The sequence below is a fragment of the Amblyomma mixtum genome, chromosome 2 (genome assembly GCF_055824585.1).
Source record: "Amblyomma mixtum isolate Tamu chromosome 2, ASM5582458v1, whole genome shotgun sequence".
Lineage (NCBI taxonomy): Eukaryota > Metazoa > Arthropoda > Arachnida > Ixodida > Ixodidae > Amblyomma > Amblyomma mixtum.
The window spans coordinates 226,115,350-226,136,280 of NC_143013.1; the positions used below are offsets into that span (position 1 = coordinate 226,115,350).

General features: G+C 45.5%; 1 protein-coding gene across 2 annotated transcripts in view; it reads right to left on the bottom strand.

Annotated features, from left to right (window-relative positions):
• Window positions 1–20,931, bottom strand: part of LOC149362791 (uncharacterized) — a 131,347-nt gene that overhangs the window by 50,204 nt on the left and 60,212 nt on the right. The window contains exon 1 of one of the 2 annotated variants that reach the window (XM_089573216.1): window positions 2,813–3,033. The exons of the other annotated variant lie outside the window; for it this stretch is intronic. The gene's annotated coding sequence lies outside the window, so the exon portion shown is untranslated. Of the gene's footprint in view, window positions 1–2,812; window positions 3,034–20,931 lie in introns of those variants that run through there. 2 annotated transcript variants of the gene reach the window in all.

Here is a 20,931-nt window from a genome sequence, read left to right on the forward strand (position 1 = left end):
AAACGAGCCCGATGGTAGTTCATGGAAAATAGGCACCCCTTGCTAATGAACATCACGGGTAGATTTTATTGCTGTCATCAATCTTAAGATGAAAGAGATTTTGGAAACTGAAGTTTGGTTAGACATACTCGTACTTATCTTCAGTCGATGTGATAATAACAGACAAACCGCTACTTCATAATACCATTACGGGGCAACCGGAATTCAGTGGACACAACTGGGGACGTGCCTGTTAGTTATACGACAGTGCGACTACAGTCATTTGATGAAGGCGTAGTCTGGAGTGATCAAGGTCGGCGTGCATAGCACCATGCCCGACGTTCACCATATTAGTTACACAACGCCGCTGATTACTATGGGACTAGGACTGGTCCCACTGAGCCGACACTCCCTGACCACCGCTTGCTAATCGCGTATGATTAGTGACGAATTGGCCGTGAGCGTGTATCGGTCGGTTGGTATCCATCTACGCTCGTTGAAAGGAAGGACGCCAGCGAGGGGAGTATTGGGGAGAGTTGATAATTAACCGGCCGTTTCCTAATGACTTTCCCTGCGTAATTGACTTGTCGGGAGCTGCTGTCATTGGGCTTAGGCAGTAGGAGAGGGCTGTGTTGGAGTCGGAACGAATTGCTCCGAAAGTATAACTGTGGACTACAGCGCCACTAGGCACAGAACTGAGAGAGGGGCCCTGGAAGCCTTACACGTGTTCATATGAATACACTGGTCGTGTATACGATTTGTGAAAGACCGAAGACGGTGTTATTGTTGGCGAAAACCACATTAGGTAACTACGCATGCCTTGGTAAGTTTCGCTTGTGCGTTGTCGCCTTTATGAGAGTAATGATTAGAATACAAAGAAAAAGCTGCTAGGTCCTGTCTCATATTGAGTACAACTGATCTTGAAGCAGGCGGAAACGTGAGAACAGTAATGCTCCTGTCATGAGTTGCGGCTTCGCATCCACTACCACCGTCTTTACCACAAAGACTGGCGTCTTTGTTATTGATCGATACACATCACCGTTGATCTGCTGCAGAAATCTAATCTCCTACGGATTTATATAGACCATTTCGGGATTAAAATACAGAAACATCGATTTCTGGTTCGTTCAGTCATTCATGATATTTTGTATTCTTCCCAGTCTGGACATTAAGCGAGTACAAGCTGATTCCTGGCGAAAATGACAGCGAAAGTTCGATTCAAAGCTCACTCACGCGGTGATGGTGCCCTTTTAGGTTCGAAATGACGTTCTATCAGAGGCAGGAGATACTGCACACGGATGCGAGTGAGTTTTAGCATATCGGTGAATATAAGCGCGGGCGTAGCCCTGACGCCCCTGCGCATGCGCTCTTTCAGGTGTCCACCCAGCGGCCACTCCGCGTGCACAGCGTGAATTAGGCAATCCGGTAAACGTCTACGCTAATACGTCACCGATGGGCTAAAACACACGTACTTAAGGCGTGACAGTTTATGAAAGCGTCGACATTTGCGAATGCTGGCCTCAAGTGTTTGGCTGTGCTGCCCGGACCAACTCCGCGTTAATTGTGGGAAAAGGAACTTCTAAGCTCGGACTTCGCGCGACGCGCTCAACAATATTCTCCCCGCTTTCCCGCGTCCGATGCTTACGCCATGAAGCATAGGGAAACCTGTGGCAGTGAATTTGTCGCCCACAGGAAAGAACGAGCGCCACGAGCGGCCCGCTGAGGGCAAGGCAGTAATCGCTCTAGCTTGGACTCTCTATCGCGCTAACCTCAGCGGTTTTGCATCATTAAACATTTCTCTATCGCGTCGAGCCTCGGCGCCGAAGACCGCAGCGGCGCCATCGGCGTCGGCGGTTAAAAGAAGAGTCACACCCCACGCCCTAATTGCGGGCAGTAACGACTCGGATTAATGTCTTTGCTCGGCAGTAATTGCCTCGAACTGGCGCTGTACCTTCCTTCGGCTCTCTTAATTCTCTGCTTTCTGTTCCTGCTCGGGTTCCTTCATCGGATTCTGCGAATTAGTGGTTAGGCTCGTCTTGCTGCATTTGTTGCGCCTGCCTGGCGATTAAGAAAGCATGAGGTTTCGTTGTTATCGTAACCTGACTCTTCCGGGTGAGGTTTCTTGGATACGTAATGCACACAGTTCAGGAAAGCGATTAGAGTTTGTGCAGCGACTTGAAGCTGCACAAACTTGACAAAGCTTGACAGCAAGTCTGAAGCAACGGATAAAAAGATTAAGAATGAATTTCAACCTTTCAATCCTAGCAATTGGTTCAACATCGTTGCGCAGACTTTCGCGAAGGTGCCTGCATATTGAAATGCATTTCTGGTACTTTTTGAGACAGTTACAGGATTATAAAGGTGGAAAAAACGAAAACAGTACAAAAGACAGAAACTGCTCCGTGGCTTCCAACACACTCTTGCCCATTTATACGTGTTTGGTATTCATGAATCAGCGTGAAGGAAAACACAAGAACTGCGCATAAATTTTTCTGTGTAGCGCCACTGACAAATGTCTCGCCCAGCAAAAGATGTTGATCCGTTCCGTGAAGCGAAAAGCGTGCTGTTCTGGAATACTCGAACAAAATATACGGCTGTTGCATTGAACAGAATTCTCGAGCATACTTGAAGCAGTGGTACCTACTTCGATGGGACAAGAGTACAAGGACACAAAATATAGTAAGCAAAAATAAAAACGCTCAAACAAGGAACGACACAGCGTGTGGGTCGAAAGCATTCTAACCTCCCCGTTCCAAGAGTTTGCCGTCCAAACTCGAGCTTTTCATTTCTTGACCGCGTTTCTCCGTTTCTCCTATAAGCTTCTGTCGCTCACCTGTTGCGGTTTCCAAAGTCCACACTCTCACGCGGCTTCCCTCAGGGTTGCGACGAAACATCCGACGACAATGGAGTGCCTACGGTCGCGCAGCCATTTGCATATATATGGCCGAACGACTAACCTCGGAACTATTTACTGGCTTCGCCTCCCGCTCAAGGATCTCTCTGGTCCCGCCGCTATTTGTCGTACTTGTCGGCGCAACCCACCGCCACCTCGCCAGACGCATCGACTAGCAATCGGAGAGTAGAACAACGTGAACTGAAAGAAAAAGATGAATGAGCAAGCGATCTAGATAAGCGTAAGCCGCCGGGAAAGAGGGCGGAAGAGTTGCACGTCTGGTCGATATTAGGCGCGGCTATGCGTCGTCCTGTGCTTTATCGCCCTTCCGGATCCGCCGACGGCGACAAGTAGACGTAGTGAGGAGCAGCGTTGCCGTCGTGGTCGACTGTGCAATGAGGCTACGCGTACAGTGCAAACACATCCGGTGCCAACGCTGTTCCGCTATGCGTCAGTCTTGGGAAATGGCTCGCTATGACGGGTGCGTCAACGTCATTACAGCCTAGGCTTTCCATCTCTTCCCTGTCACCAGCCGTCTCCCTTCCTCGACACTGAGCCTTCTTTTCGCTACCCAGTAGGTCGAAATCTTAGGCTTTCCGTGAGTCCCGGGGGCAGGCAAGTTCTCCGACACGACCGAGCCTGTTTTACAAGACGGGGTACACTGAGAACACAAGGGATCCACAGCGCATGTGAGGTCGTTCCAGTGACGTAACACCTGGAATTAGCGGCAATCACAGAAACGGCACGACTTGCTTCCCAGGCTGGAATACAGAAAGCGCAGCTAAAGACCCGAAGAGACTGCGTAGCTAATTGTAGAGGAAGTTTACCTTCCACACATTCGGGCAGTGACGCAAGAATGACGGCTCATTTCGGAAACTCAAGGAGAGCGAGACAGTATAAACTTACTTGCTTCGCCCCTTTCTTGCACACTTACGAGCGCCGGTGCAACTCGATAGAGCACCCTAATTTGCGGTTGAGGTGATTTTTGGGCTCTACACCGTCATAAACGACTTTTTAGCGCTCGCGTATAGTGTTGCGGAAAACTTCATCTCTGACGGCAAGAAAGAAACGACACAATCAGTAGGAAAGAAGGAGGCAATAAAGCTCCCCTAAATGGGCGTAATTTTCTTGCCTCGAGATTTCCTAGGGTTACCTTTTCACTAGGTCGTCGCACTTAAGGGTACCGGCGGTGTTCTGAAGTTCCTCGAAAAGCTTGATTTTATTCCATCGACTATTCGTTACCTTTCTTAGCTTACTGATCAGTTACGGCTTGCGCTTGCTGCATCGCCACACATAAAAAAGCAGCCAGTTGCATGAACGCCAACCATTAGAGCCGCTACCAGCGTGATTTCTTCACTGCCGTCATTCGCATTTCGGCTTCTATGCAAACGCAACCTTACGTAATTGTAGCCCTGCTCATCAGTGAGTGGTTGTGCTGTAGTTACATAAATATTCGTCGTGAAGTGGGAAATCCGTTGAAGCGGGCTGCAGAGTTGAAGAACGGAAGGTAATTATGAGTGCTGATTAGCAGAGCTTTTAAGGTCGCTCGTTAGCGTTCTCCGAGCCTAAAAATACAGCCTCTAGGTGTATTTAACTAGTGAGTTTTTGTACAGATGTGGTAATACTTTTAAAGTGAAGTGCGTCTTTTTTGTTATTTAATCTTTTTCGTTTCTTTCGGATGGCTTGGAAGTGGAGCTCAATTTGTGTTAAAAAAGCCAACGTAGCTTCGTAATAGTTTCAAAGAAAAAAGGTTTAACTTTCAGGGCAGTCTGTTTTTCTCTAATTTCCAGACTACACTGTGCCAAGTGCAGTGGCCTGCTTTCGCAATGAAGAAATCATGAGAATTCCAGTAGTTACTAGGATAATGGATTAGACCTTGATGGTGGTCCACGCATGCGTGGTTCATTCAGCTCAGCTGAAACAGCAGCAGGAGGAGGTCGTGAGGTGTTGTGCGATGTCCAAGACGTAGAATTATTTCATGCTGTAACCCTACAAGCGCTCGCAGAATAACTGATATTTCAGCGTGAAGAAATTAAGAAACAGGCTTGCGGCGCTCGTTGTTATGGTGGAAGGCTAATTATCTCCACTCTTTGCAGCTACTAGATAATTGACTTAGTCATTACTACATGTAAACTGTTTCTGACAGCGCGGACTTAGTTTCAGATAGTCCACGGGGGTCGGGAAAAATTCCACTTGCTATGGAATGCATATTAGGTGCATTCTTGCTGCTCTTGGAGGTTGTTACGGTCAAGATTTGGCCTTTAGTTAGGAGGAGCACGTTGTTTCCCGAGATCTTGCGCGGTGCCCACACTGGCGAAGGAATGTAGTGCATTAGGCTCCTACACTGGCTCTTTTCTGTCGACCTGTTTACTACAAGTTTGTTTGCTTTGCTGCATAGCATTAGCCTCGTTTGAAGACTACGGAATAATATTCTCTTCGTCATCATACAGATTCCTGCCTTGAAAATACTTGAACAATACTAAGTTAGACGGCATTAATTCTTTATTTCATTTTACCCTGTTCTAACACTGATTCAGACTTTCCTTTCCTGAATCCCCTGCGCTTCATGAAGGAAGTAGCTTGCCGACGCTTTTGAACTTGCTGACGAGATTTTATACTTTACAAAATGCCTCTCTGCCACTCTAGTTCATGAGAGCTAAAAAACACCGGGTCTTTAGTTCACTCTTTAAAGCTACGGCACTTCTTGAAGAAGCGTTTAGTTTCAAGCGGGTTTATATAACCGTTCATGAAGGCTCCAGCGCAGCAGTTATAATTACTGTCTCACATTCAATATATTTTTTTGCGAATAGCTTTTTTACAGGTTCGAAACGCTTGCATTTCTATGGAGACAATACGCAAATATAGCCGTACGCTGTGCATTATAATTTAACATTATAAAAAAAAACATGTGTTCAAGATTAATTAGGAACCCTCCACTATAGCGTCCTTCGTAGGCTGCGTGGCGCTCAGCGAAGTTAAGTCCGCAAACCTAACCAAGACTGCCATCGTACTAACGGTGCTTGGCTGAGCACTGCGTACCGCGAGCCGTACGAATGCATTTAGGTCTTGAAAGACTAAAACAAGGTTAACTGTTATCGTTAGACGCACGAGCTGCAACCGCATTGGGCTTAATAAATTATTAAAAAGTAAGGAATCAGATAATCGCACATTATAAGGTGGACGCCGACCTTCTTCAGGCAAAAATGTTTTTTTTTTTTTATAATTCGGGGGATATGAAAATGTTTACTAAACGCAATTATGCGCCTATGCGCGCAGCTCAGTCGCGATGTTTGTTCAAACACATGCCGCCATGCCTCTGCGAACACTATAGAAATGCGGCTTTCAGGAGGATAATTAGATTGTCCAAAAAAAAAAAAAAAAGGTTTCATTCTAGCAGCTGCCGCGCTTTTGCACCATCCAAGCGGTTTGCGCTTAAATTGGCATTTGGCGAGCGTTTTTTTTAAACAGAAGGCTGGGGTAGGGCGGAAAGGCGCTGCTAACTATTTTCTGACAAGTACTTCTTACGATTTGGGTACATTACACCAGTAAGGTTGCGCGAAACATTTATCGCAGCAAGCGTGCGTTCCGCAGAGGTGCATAGTACTTTAAGAAATTTGATTTAAAACATCGACTCAAAACTACATCGAAGATAAAATTAAACATAAGAGAACGTTACGGCATTAGCGCTGGCGTGTGTATCTTCGACTATCTCTGTTTTGTGGAATGGTTAGCGTACGGTTATTTTTCTGAAGAGCAAAGTAAGACTCAACTTAATTGCTAGAAGTTCAGTTTAGTTAAACATCCTTTTTTATATTACTCACGCTACGCGCAGCCATGAAAAATACCAAAAAAAGATACATGGGGCCCGTCGTCCCAATAGCAAGCCTTCGACAAACACCCTACAAAATAAGCAAACTGAATGTTCTCTCTGTTATAACTTACTAAGAGAAAGAAAACGTGAGGTAGTAGAGCAAATTACTGATATTACTGTAGCATAAAAAAGTGCAGTGTTTAGTGTATCTCATCCAAAAAAGCAATGACCCGAAGAGACACGGCAATTATTGGAATGCACACGCAGTGGGAAACATGAAGGGCAGCGCACTACGAAGACACTACTTCCAATATACTTGATGTAACGCGCAGAGAAGTTAAGGCGAAAAGTTAGGAAAGTTACGCATCGTTTACAGAACTCAATACTTCACTCGCTGAAAAATTGGACAGCTCGTCAGTCGACCCGGGCTACTGAGGTCACTGTTTTCAACGAATTGCCGTATTGTTTACTAGCCCCAACTTAAATTCCTGAGCGAGAAAAAAAAAGGACGACAAATAAAGGTCCCAGTAACGCAAACTCATTCCTTTCAGGCATCAGTTCCTTCTTATCCCGGCTGCCATCCGTCTTACGCCAGTCCCCTGGCAGCCACTCGTGGAAGGTTTCTTCGCGATCAATTCTTCGTTCTTTTTCGCGCCCTTTTTCTCAACTTAGCCGTACCGTTTTGGGAGGACCAGGCACAACAACAAAATCCATCTTCGTTTTTTTTTTTGTCATTTCGTCCGTAGTGGAGTGGACGTCGCTGCGAGAGCTCCAAATTATCGACGCTGTTTCAACACCCTTCCAACGCTTTACACTTCGTAAGAGCGCCCCCGTTCATCTATCCGTGCTCTGAAAAGCGTTTCGCGTCCCATCTACGCTAGTAACAGAGCACTGCCACGGAGGCACCCGCATAAACTCGAGAGGGAATGAATACTGATCCTTTATTTTTGTTTTTTTACATTGCTATTTCTTCTCTATATCTCTCTTCGAAGCCAATGCCATAAACATCAGCTGCATGCTGTTCTCTGAAAAAAGAGTCGTATATTTCGAGCTTTTTCCCGGGCCCTTATTCCGTTTTGGTTTTATTTTTAATTTTCTCCTTTCCTGTTCCCCACAATAGCGGAGACGGGGCCAATGTCGCGCCTACGAATTGCGAAAACTGCGCCTCGCTGTTCCGTCGACGTAAATCGAGCGCAATTTCTTGCTTCAACCGTATGCAAAAGCCACCATAAATCTGTCGTCGCCGTATTTACTCGGAACTACGAAGATGCAGCATGCATACCGACCACGTTGCATCTGTTGCTGCTGCTACTCCTGCAGAACTGCAATACAGAATGGCGTTTGCATAAGTGGGCCGCTAGTGCCGCGGCATGCAAACGGCTATAAGTTTTGCAGCGCAAACACATCGGTCCTCGTAATTATTTGTTGTTTCTAGAATGGACCCGGCAGATTGTGGACGCTAACCTACTCCCGGTGCCTTATGTAATTGCCAGCGATAAACTCTCTTGTCCGCTTTCCATTCCTGCGCAGTTTGCCCGCGCACTCAGCGTCAGCGTAGGTGGGAGGAAGGAACGCATGAGATTAGAACGCTTGTAATAACCGCTACTCGCGGTACAGCAGTGGTGCGGGTGGATTCTTATCTCTTTTGGCTCCATCTAACTGTCTACCGGCCTCTCTGTGTGTAATAACAGTTTCTTCCATCTGGTGCGCAACAGGGGTGGTTGTATTTCAACTGACGACTTCTTTCTGTGTCGTATTATATGCTTATCTTTATTACAACAAAGAGAAGCACGTCAAACCTGTTTGAACAACAACCTGTTTGAGCATTTGAAACTTGCAAGGTAATGTTGTGGAAATATGAAAGGTAATGGCACATTCTTTCGTTGTGTAGGAAGCTCTTTCTTTCAATTTGTTTCACTGCTCGCATAGAGCATTTAGGACTGCCATAGAGAACCAATCGGGAAAGATTTTGAAAATAAGAACGGTAAGAGCAAAAAAAAAATGCAAATATGCGGGCGCCAGACATGCAGATATATTGATTATTTTATTGAAATCTCGCAGTATATGAAAAAATTGCGTTCATAAAAATTTTTCGTTCAAAAATGCTTCTGTCCAGAATTGTTGTGTATGGGAACACAATACAAAGTCCATACTTTATTTTTTTTTCTTGGCCCGGGTAATCGCCAGCTTTTATACACGTCTGAACAAATTTCTGGGCTTTGAATAGTTTCTTTCAAAATGAAGATGATGAAATAATTACCTCGGAGGCATTGGAACTGTGAAGATTTCAATGCATCTCTATTTTCAGTCAAACACAGTTCTGTATTAGCTTCGTCACCCAGTACCTCAATGCTAGGCGCTTTCAATGGCGGGTTTCATTTTTCCAGTGCGTGTGTAATGTCACATCTCTCCTGAAATCCTAAATAATGGAATTTTAAGCAAAAACCAAGTGAACAGCGTACAATATCGCAGCCGTTGTCACTTGTCGCTACCACCAAATTTTGCACCCAACGCCTATGATGTCACACAACCCCAATTTACACTCGCCCTTGGTTACGCCTATCACTGTAGCGATGTTGGTCCGTGGCAACCTGCCAAAACAAGTGTATACTTCCATGAAGAACAGTCGCATTTCGACCGAAATATTCTCCGAACTGTCTACCGTCACCCTGCCTGCAACCAGCTCACGCGCTACTTAACGCTGGCCTCTATCTTCGTGTCAGTAACAGAGGACATGGTGATTCCTTGCGCATCCTAAAATTTTCCCTGCGAAAAAAAAAGCGCAATATTTCTGCGCCCTAGCCGCTGTCACTATCAGGCTTTTTTTACGCAAGTCTTTCGTCGGTTGTATACCCTTGTATAGGCTGCAATCTCCTGCACACGCTACCGTTGGGCAACATCACTTAGAAACCAAAAGTAAAAAAAAATCAACAAAAAGTAAACACTGATTAGGCATAACGAAGAGCAGGACTCATTTCCTTTGAACCGCAACCCCCTCTAGCGCCTAGTCGCCTCCCCCTATTTGCCGGCACAGAGTTCGGAGCAAATTTCACCGTGTTTAGAAGCCGCCTTGCAACGAACGACATAAGCGCAGATTCCGTCAGCGAACTTAGTTCGCGTCTCATTGCCTCGCCATGCAGTAGAAAGGAATTAACGGAACGCATTTGGCAGCGAGTAAAAAATAGAAGTCGGCCATTCGTCATGGGCGGGGAGGCCGTCAGTGTCACCCCGACACAAGTTGGTCGTGAACTGACAGCAGCTCCTACTTTCTTGCCGCCTTCGGGAAGATTGATTAAGGCAAGGCGTTCGGGGAACGTATTAGCGCTTTAATGTCTCCTCAATATCGATCCAATCTTAACGCGCCTATTTTGGTGAGTACTCGTATCTCGCAAAAATTTTTTTTAGTGTTTCTTGGCAAAGGCACATTGACATCTTCCACGAAGCAAAGCGCAAGAGCTGAAAATAAGAAGTTTATGAAGAACAATCTTCTTTAAATTTTTCCTAAACTTCCTAGAAGAGTTAATTCTGAACTAGGTTCAATCCATCAGCAAACCACAGTCGGTACTTTTTGTAGTCATTGACCTGTACGGAAAGTGCGATGAGCTGGCTGAGCTAGAGATGTCTGCAATCTAATAAATCACGAAACCTTCAGACGTGACAGAAAAAGGCAAGACAAAAAAATACTAATGGCAAGAAAAATGAAGAGCAGGCATCATTCCGTCCCCAATGGTTTAAAGTACAAAAGAACACGCCCCGAAAATACAAGCGTCGAAGAGAGTGACTTAGCAGTTGGACCGTATCTGGGTGCCGCCTAATGCCCGAGGGAGTGTCGGCGGCTGCAAACCCTCGCTCCATTGCCGCCCTCTTCCACCAGCCCCCGTTGTTACACACAGGGCCGGGTGCATTAACGCATCCCATTCGCATCCGCCGCCAACGGCGCCGCGGCCTCTTTTGTTAATCCGACGGCTGACGCTCTGGCAAAACGACGGCGCCGCTATTTCAACGCCCACATCACCGCGAAAGAGGCACAAAACGAGACTGTGGCGCACTTCTGTTGCGGCGGGCGCCAGTCGGCGTCGTTGCCCGCTCCAAGCTTTCGCTTCGCTGTTTTGCATTCTTAGCTCTCAGAGTGCCAAGTGAAATGAAAGGGTTGCAAGAGACCAATCTTTCTTCCTTTTCCCCACCTACCTCTTTCTTTTCTTTCTTTCTTTCTTTCAAGACTTGCTGAGAAACCGCACTTCCATCCCAACATTTCTTCCTTTTTCTGCGACTCTCTTCTTGAGCTCCCTTAATACTTCGGATCAGGCGTGTCTTGACTTTCTTCGCGTTTTCAATTTTTAGAACTCTTTTTCTTCAGCTCGGTCTGATGGTATACCGGGGGTCTAGCCCCTCCATATAGGAGGCCTCCGCAAACTTCTCCGCGTTCCAGGCTTGGTGACAACACTTTTCGACCCCTGGATTTTCTTCGCGCCCAATTTCGCTTTGTTTACCGCCCGCCCCCGCGGAATGTCGCCATGAAGAAGGATCGGGAGGACGAACTGACGGATGCTGGTGGATATCGCAAAGCTGGCGTGAGTTCAAGTTTCCAGGAAGTAGGGGGAGTATGGGGCACCGCCGGTGGTGGGTGATGCCCGTTAGAAGCTGCTATGAAAAGGATGGCAGTGTGGGAGTGAAAAAGCACCAAAGAAACTATATCGTGCTTGTTTAGATGTTGCACAAAATATGCGGCCTGGTGCAAGTGCATAGAGTTGTTTATTGAGAGGGAGCACTTGTGAAAGACAGCACTTAGTAAGAAATGAAACGGCTGCCGCGCATTCAGAAACTACATCAATCAAATGGGTAGTACGTTTTAGATGGATAGAACGAAGACGCTGGTAGTGGGAACAGTAAGAGGTATGTGCGTGAATTGTTTAGTGCTAAACCAATATCTCAAGCCTAGGCAGGAGCATGTCGTTTTTTTTGGACGAGAGAAAAAATCTTTTGGCACGCATTTTTTTTTGTGCAGCTAAATCTACTCCTTTTTTTCACATTGCACCCAGTCACTCAGACATGCACGCATGCCCAGACACAAATTTGAGGGTGCGCGAGTGCCTGTGAGTTTTCTTAAGAGTCCATGTACGAAAACTTAAGCAAAAAATAGAGACTCCTTCCCAAGTCCAATCCGGAGCAATTGAGGCATCATGCGCGTATTGCATGCGATGGAACTGCGGTCGTAGAGATTAAAGATGTCAGGATATCTGTACTAATGTCGCGTCATGGCGTATGTATAAGAAATGTCTGACGCCAAGCTAGGAGAAGCAAGCGAATAATCAATTACGATTTTATCGCGACAAGATTCGGGAATGATTCTCCGCCGCGTTGCCTCCTGACATTAGAGCTTGTCTTTATGCACGTCATTGCGCATATAACTCTGAATACCTTTCCTTTCAGCGCAGACATTAGCCACAATTTGTAAAATTAGGGCACTTTGATCTACTACTTGTTTAGTATAAACGGTAAAACTGCTTTCTAACATTCGTTCATTTCTTTTGTGCTTTTCACCCTGATTTCCTCCAGTCAACGTGCACGCTGACGTTCTTCCTGTTTGAAGTTTTATGCCCGCATCACTCTCTTGAACGATGCACAGTGCTGGCAGGAGTCCAGTCTACAAATCTTTGCCCCACTTTATTCTATCTCATTTAACGCAAGACACCAATCTTCAACGCGGTACCCATGACGCTCGTTCACGAAGTGAAAGGTCAAGCGGAAGCTTACTCACGCACTGCTGAGTCAAAGCAAGCATCATCTGCACGTGAGTCACCCACTTACTGAAAATGGGATCTGCGCCAATTAAATTGACTTTTTGGAAATAACTGCTGACGTCACCGCACTGAAAACTTTCAAACGTCCAAGTTTCCAGTCTCTTGAAACTTCTGACGCTTATGCTACGGGCTGGCAGTAATACTCTTATTTAGTGCTGCCCATGTAGTCCACTTTACGCGACAGCTAAAACGAGAGGATTGTGCTGCGTCACCTCACAGTTGGCAGTTTCGCCAGTAATGCGAGAGCTTCCATGAACTCTAGAGGATGCGATAAAAACAGAAAATTGAGTAGATGCAGAATAAATTGCGCGACATAAAATATAATCTAGAGTTCATTGCCGCGCTTTGAATGCCTCTGTTGTGTGCCTGCACCTGTTCCCATTCAGCTTCAGACACGTTACCAATACGTCGTGAATAACTCAAACACTACTTGCGTAAGCAAACAGGTACGATAAGCGTACAATTCAGTTCCCTGACGAGGCTCTAAACTCTGTGACCCCTGAAGCACGTATCTGTTTCTTTCAGTTCGCCTTCGGGGCAAATACGTATATACAGAAAACGAAGAGCTAAGTGCAAAAACATACGTGACATAGGAAGACGAAACACACACAAAAAAGTCTGAAGAGGGCTGACGAAAAAACTTCGGTTGCTGACGAGTACTCCCAGTAACCAGTTCAGAGTGAACGGCCTCTGATTGGGCGCTCACTCCAAATGAAAGGAGCTAAAAGCTACAGCAACGTGCACAGCACTCCGAACGCTTTATTGAAACTCAGAGCAAAGTGTGAAGCGTTATCAAAGGCGATCCGCGCTTGTTAGCGCGCCAGTCTTACCTTGCGTATTTAATGAGCCGCTTCCCTTACCAGAGGGAGAAAGCACAAAATTCTCAGTTAGTGTCTGCCTGAAGGCTTTCAGTTTTCTGTCTGGAAAATGAACTCAGTAGAGAGACCGGTGGAGGCTTGAAGCCAGTGGTGTAACTCGAGATGAATGGTGTGATAGCAACATATACGTAACGGCAATGAATACGTAAAGAAGCTATTGCAAAACTGTGAAACAAGCTGAACGTAATGAAGTTCGTCGTTCGCTTGGAGAAAGTGCGCACATGCGTTCGCCATTGCTGCTTGCATTAATATAGTGAGCACCCGATGAGTCAAATATATCAACCAAAAAATTAATATATCAGTCAATTAAAAGAAGAACTACCTGCCAGTCACAGGATCAATCAATGTAGATTATAAAGAGAATGGCGTTGAAAATTGTAAGAGACTTTCTTACAAAACTAACTACCACGCGATTGCTACTGTGTTTGAAATTACGGATCTAGTGTATCGTAAGCTTCGCTGAAAACTGTCTGCGTGATTTAACCGCGTTACTTTCCTTGCAAAAAATTCAGGTTTCAAAATCCTTCGAGCTGCGCTATTCGTGAGAACCACTTACGGCCTTGCCGTCTCTCTTAATATTAAAGCGTAAAAGTGCAGCGTAGCACTTCTTTAACCTACCTGCAGGCAATTTCCTAAAGCTGTTTGCACTTAGTATATTCGACAATTATAACCTCTAAGCTGACAGCTCCTCTCTTAGCAGAACTTTTGGTTTTAACAGCAAGGCTTGTCTCCTGCAATTTTTCTGTTTTTTTTTCTTTATTCCTGAGCTAAAACAAGCTGTCACATAAGTTTGCGCCACTCGTAAGCGCAGCGCTTCTAATTTGAGATATTTCAGGGCCTTTTCATTCTCTTCTGTTAGTGTCACTTATAGTTAAAATTCAAACTACTGCTTTTTTCGCTGTCCGCACACCGCTCCTTACGCTCTCTTTTAAAAGAGACAACAGTGCGAAATATTCAGTGTTTCACTGCAGACATTCACCCATTTCCTTATATGCATTGTGGCTCCCACGTTTCGTAGTTACCACTGTCAATCTCATCGAAAACCCATATTTACACTAAAAAATAAACGCACAAGCGAGTATATTTGCTGCAGAAACAAGAATAAATCTAAATAATCCCCTCAGTAAAAAGTACGTGCATGTGCCCCTATCTATATGCACGCGAGGATATGGAGTGGCTGTCCAACCTGACAAGCTAATCAGGCGTTAGTGGACGGGCTGTCTGTTCAAGCTAACTCTATCTCTGTCCTCTTTCCAATCTAAAATCGGGAGCACTTGCACTGGATGAATTGGGCGGGAGCTAGCCGAAACTGGGCCGCTATATGTCCAGGTTTAACAGGTGACATCGGAACCTCGGCGCTTCTTAGTTAGCGACAATCAAAGAAGATTCTCATTTGGAGAACAATGTGCCCGCTACGACGGCCCATCTTGGCTTTAGAGAAACAGACACAACGGGTGCAGCAGAATGACTCTTTTGAGATAACTTCCTCTTCTTTTCCTGGTCTTCGAGCTAGCCCAGAATCGGTTTTTCAGCGATGCCTTGGGACTCAATGCCGTATTCATACTTTGCCGAAGAGATTGCTGCGGTCGCCATTTCAGTGGTCGCTCCCTTTCACACTAGGCATTCCTCTTCCAATTCATTTCTTAACATTGATCTGGCGCTTCTGATACAGGTTTAGCTCCAGCTTTTTGGAAGCCGCAGATAGACAAACCTTATTCCACCGTACCGATGCTAAGATAATAATTAAAGGCAAAATCTGTGGAGCACTTTTTTAATTAGCATTCCTCTCTGCGTCAACTCATTACCGTGTCCGAGCAGGTTTGTAGGGACAGACGTATTGCTTAGCGATTTATAGGTTGCCAAGGTCTTATTGCAGCAATAAAACTATAGAAGGTGGGTTGTCTGAAATTGGACCCTTTTTTCCCGATGCTACTGAGTGCTTTCTTGCACGCTCGAGCTTCATAGAAGCGCATCATACCGCTGTAACTTGATTTCGAGAAGAAGAGAACTCGCCTGCTCGTCGTTCTGGAAAGTATATTGTGGCATATCGACTAATGAGAAGTTGGCTGCTCAATATTATCGCTCGACGGTGTCGTTGGATCGATGTCCCGAAAGAGCCTTGACTATTTGGTTGTCAGCGTGCTGTGATGAGACACCTGCAGCTCCATATCTCCCAGTCACCACTGTATCTCCTCCTGAACTAGATATTCTTGTTTGGTTGCGGAATTCACTGTCACTGGCATCGAAGTCAACATTGGCAGGAATTAGTTCATGCATCAAGTGTTTAATTAGGATGGACACACAATGGCACGGTCCTAAGAAAACACCACAGTGATGCCCTTGTGTACCGCGCCTGTGAGGCAGCATGCTCTCTCCGACTTGTTCTGGTACCGTATAAAGCTTGGTGCAATTAAAGAAACATAGTGCGCCTGTGCATACGAGCAAAACCGGCACCCCTGCATTCGATTGTATAAAGGACGAGGATTTTCATTTCAGCAGGGCTCAAAGGAAATCCAATGCACTCGTTTACTCCCGATGTCGCCGCTGCTTTGGAATCCGATTTGCATTTCCTCACCTCGTTCTCAGCACCGTATAAATTAAATGTGACAGGAGGCGCTCTCACGGGCGTCGGCTTGCGAGCGTTCAATGCGTAGGACTAAGTCTCTGCTCTAGCTTGTGGCGCACTCGAGCGCCAGAGTAAAAGGCCACCAGCTTTTGGCGAAGCCTCCACCTCCTCTTGTTCCCGGTTTTGCCGCGAATAAGAATTTGCAGCGAAAACACGCAGAACGACATAGAGAAGAAAATCTGTCGAATTGCAAGTAGTTCGTTCAAACTGAAATTCTGCACAAACGAAGTAAAGGTCATATACTGGACAAGTATGGAAGGAAAGCTGTCAGCGCGAGCCTTCAGTCGCTCTTGTGAGGCCTTTAGCTCGAAAGGGCGTGAGACTATAGCTGGCCACTTGAAGATGCCGCCTGCTTCGCCATCGCCGCATCTACTGGACATACCCGTAGAAAGTAGTGACACGGACAACTCAGAGCAGAATTTCGGCAACACGCTCGCTGCGTCTTCGAGTGCACTCAGGGCGAAAAGGTCTTCCATTCTAGGCGATGGTACGTACACACAGTTGTGACGTGCGACGTGTGGACATGTCTTTGTCAATAGTTCTTACGCCGTCCCAATTTCGCCGTATGGCACTCTCCTCCGAAACTTTGTGCTGGGGTTCAGAGCGTCTCACTGAGTGTCAGAGCAGACTCGCACCGAAGCCTGCACGTGTGCAGGCTGGCAGAAGAAGTTAACTAAGCGAATTATACTAACGAAACAAATAAAGGTGGTCGCGACATGTCTTATTCTAATTTCAAAGCAGGAAGATATAGGCAGAACGAGGTATGTATATCGATCTCAACGAATTAGCTGTCTGGTATCCCGAAGGGTGCCAGATGGTAGCGGTGGCCTACCATGATGGCGGTATCGGTATAGCAGTCCGAAACCGAAATCAGAATAAAATACCTCACAAGTGGTCCAACGTCGCCTTTAGGTACTCGGAGAAGCAAATTCAAGCTAAGAGTGCCTGGTTAGTATTGCATATCCTTCCGTTTTGCGTATAGGCGCCGTAAAGCACTGGAGCTTCGACTACATTTGGAAGTAAGTTCAGTAACAATCGTCTTCAATGAGCTCCGAAACTGCCCCCATCTCGTGATGTGGTAAATTGATATTCCTGAAAACATCGCCCACATTTCCGCTATATTCGGTTCTCGATAGACGCCACTAGTTCAGCGCAGAAATAATTTAAAGTTTCATCTTCTACATACGCATTTCAGCGAACAAATATGAGATTATTTCGTGTATTCTCAAGAGGAGCATTATCCACGAACACAGTATTGTCGTGTCTCCCGCACTGATGCCCGGCAGCCCCATACAACTGCATCTGGCAGAAACGAGAATCCCTGCATTATGCTTGCAATTGTTCCGAAAGTAGGCAAACGGCGTTTCATTCTTGTGGCGCCGTTTGCAACTGGAATTTACTGATCGTTACTCGGCGCATGCGATGCTTAGCGGATTCGATATGTTCTCGTGAAAGGCCCGAGCTATACTAGTTCATATCTGCGTAACGACGCCAATATTGTCCGCCCACTGCTACGACGCTCCCAACTGAAAAAGAAAAAGCACCAGAAGAAACCGCCCAGAATCCCATTAAACTCTCCTTGGTCCAGTAAGGCTTGCGGAATACCTCTTTATAAATTTCGCTTGTTTGTTTTGTCTTCATAAAGAAGACCAATATAAATCTATGCCAAATAAAACCTATCTTTTTGCTTTTATTTACTGAAAAAGAGACGTTTTTAAGCTCTTAAATTGTCCTCTACTATTTTTCTTGTGCAACGATCGTTTTTAGATCTCATATCAGTTACGGAGTTCACTCTTTAATATTTACCGCGTTAGTTTAGTTGCCCGAGAACGTAATGCTTGAAAGACCGATGCTGTGACTAGACATTTTTATTCGAAAGAAAGTTGCTTGATTCCTAGGGCTGCGGCGAGTAGAGTGTAGGCGATTTTCCGCTCGTGCGCTTGAGTCGACCACTGGTTCACGGACAACCTTTTAGAAATATTGTTCCTTTAACTTTCGGCTCTGTGAGCATCAGGCTCCTTTAGCCGCACTTTCCTAGGGTTGTGTGCACAATTCGCAACTCCTATTTTGCCTGTTAACCTAAGTCGCACTTCAAATTTTCATTTGAAGAGAGCTCTGTGTATGTACGGCCATTTATTTTGTTGGCTCCACGTGTTTTAAGTTCAGTTTTCTCCAACACGCGCAGTTGTCCGCTTTCGTGAAAACGTTTGACGAAAGAGACCTATAAATCGGGTCGACTTTGGTCGGATGCGTTAAGATGTATAGCTTATCTTAGCATGATGACAGCGAACATTAGGTGACCACAGTGTTCCAGTGCAGCGAATTTTCTACTTATGAAAAACTTAGCCTCGTCAAAACACTTAGAGCCTCCAGAAGAAAAGTTAAAGTTATTTTTTACCCTCTAAGATCGCCACCCATTCAACGGCAACAACTCCCGTTGAATGCTAAAAGAGGCTGTTAAATTTAGAGGCAGAATTACTTACTTAGCAGAACTGCCGATTCTGCACAGCCGCGCGCTTGTTAGTAACAAGCAAATCACTGCAAGGTAATTTCCTGCCGCCAACGAAAAAATATCTCACTTATATTTCTGCTTACACTACGGCCACACCAAAAAAGAAAAATAGAGAAGCTTATGAAACATTACAGAATAACACGAGACATACGCCGTGTTTGTTCCAGCAAAAATACACGGCGAGAAAACTTACAAATCCCCGAAATATTAGATTATCTTATTGCTCGCGCGCTTGTCTTACTATTTGCGTGCTTCGTTTGCATGACGGGCTCGCGTTAAGATGGACGACGTCGCATTCATAATCCACGACGGGCGTAGAATGCAGTGTCATTAGGGGAATGGCCCGCACGGGACTCGGGCCCGCTTAATCACGTGAACCGGGCGGTTCCGTGTCCCTCGTCCATGCTCTCTTCGTGTGCGTGTACCCGCGCAGATGGCGCGACGAACGAGATGCCGAGATTGTAGCCCGCGGGTCTCGCTCTTATTTATTTCTCCACGATTCTTTCGCTGCTTGCTTTCTCACTGAAAAAAAAGGAAGCTATTCGGACGTGACCATTCATAATCCGTGCCCCTACGAGAGCAAACACCGAAAACGACGCGAGCAAACTTGCGCGGCCAATTCTTTCGGGAAATTGCGAAATCTGCCCTTGGTCCTATAGGGAGAGCGCTTATTGCGTGAAGGCAGGCATTCGTAGGAAGACAGGCTGTGGGGTTCGCTTGGAACTACGGGCTTCCATTAAATCAGTAAGGTAAACCCCTATGCGTACTCCTCGGATTTGGCAAATACACTCAAGCGAGCGCATATCTGCTTGTGTGCATGATCAAATCACTCCCAAGCATCAGAAGGAGGTTAGACCCACGGCTTCTGTAAAATTTGTTAATTCAGATAGTGTTATTTTCATTCTTTCCAGTTTATTTCGTAATTTCTTCTTTCGTTCTGCATGCTCACTTATACCCAAACTGCTTGAGCCCGTTGTACCCTCTGCCACGGGCTCTAAACTCTCAACCTTTGCTTTCATGATCAGATTTCATGCATATTTGCAGCAGCACACACTACCCGATTTCTTTCTTGCTTGAGATGAGCATTGAAGTTACGTTCACAGGGACCCATTCATTCTGGATGGACTGCCAACAAAATAGCTCTGCACACTCAAATCCCAGCAGTCCTATCAGAAATAAAAGCGTGGGCGTAAGTTGTAAATATTTATTTTCTTCTTCCTGCTTTTCAATGAGTCGCCATCATCTAAAGTGGTCCTGTCAAGTGTACCTTAGGGACCACTTTGGGAGAGCAGCGTTATAACAGCGCAGCTTTTTTTACCTTAAGAATTAAGGGAAGCGAAATTCTGAAATGTACTTATAATTCCTCCAGGGGTCGGACTTTATCGGTATCAAGAGAGTCACTAACTACGGCGGTTAAGTTATATATCTCTTCTTTATTTTGTACTGCTTTTAAAACGTTCCGAATAAATAGTAAAGCTTAGAATACTGTGACATCATGGACCAACTTTACACACTAAGGTCACTCGTCCTTGAGGGAATGAAAAACGGAGGATTCGCTAAGGCAAAGCTGCAATTTCTTTCTTGCGTAGGGTGCGCACACTTATTTTTTGTGCACGCGCAATTGCACCTACTCTGCAGGCTTCTTAAGTACTTTAATGCGTCGCTAGGGATAACTAGCCTCCTCAAGAACGCCCTGTCAAAAAGAATGTTTTGAAACGCCTAAACTTCGGTGAGTTCTTAAAGCAATGCTTCTGCTTTGCACTGCTGCTCAGAAAGCAAAGCCCAAAAGTTATAGGTTGTACGCTACGAAAATGTTTGTCCTTGTCCTACTAACACGTCACAAATAAAATTATACCATAATTTGACGAAACCGTTGTTTTGTGGTTAGAGCGCAACTCCTCCCTAAAGTAGATTTGGTGGAGCAATCTCAAATTTTTCTGCGGGGTAGCAGTAAATTACCTCACCGTGCTGGCGGTTTTTGTAATAGCTCTAACTACCAACACCAGTTATCGAACGGGAACTAAGAGGTCGACAGGAAAACAAAACAAGGTACGTACTTCTGGGGGAGACGTGGTCAGGCATAATAATTACCGGTATCACGAAATGCAAGGTCTGAGCACAAATATTAGGTTTCTCCTACAAACATAAACGCAAACGCATCTTCACATGCATATTATAGTTGATGGATTAGTAATAGGAGACTCTTGGTCTTACAATACGAGGGCACTTTGGAGTGCTTACTGACGAACAGAGGAAGCAAAAAATCAGCTGCTACAAGAATGCATGTAAGCAACGGAAAGCTTCCTTAATATAACTGGTAAATTGTGCCTACAAAAATCAAGGCTGTCTTATAACAGCTCAAACAACGTCACCAAGTTACCAGGACGTCAAAGGGGCCTCACAATTTCTTCGTTATAGCCGTTGCTTCGTT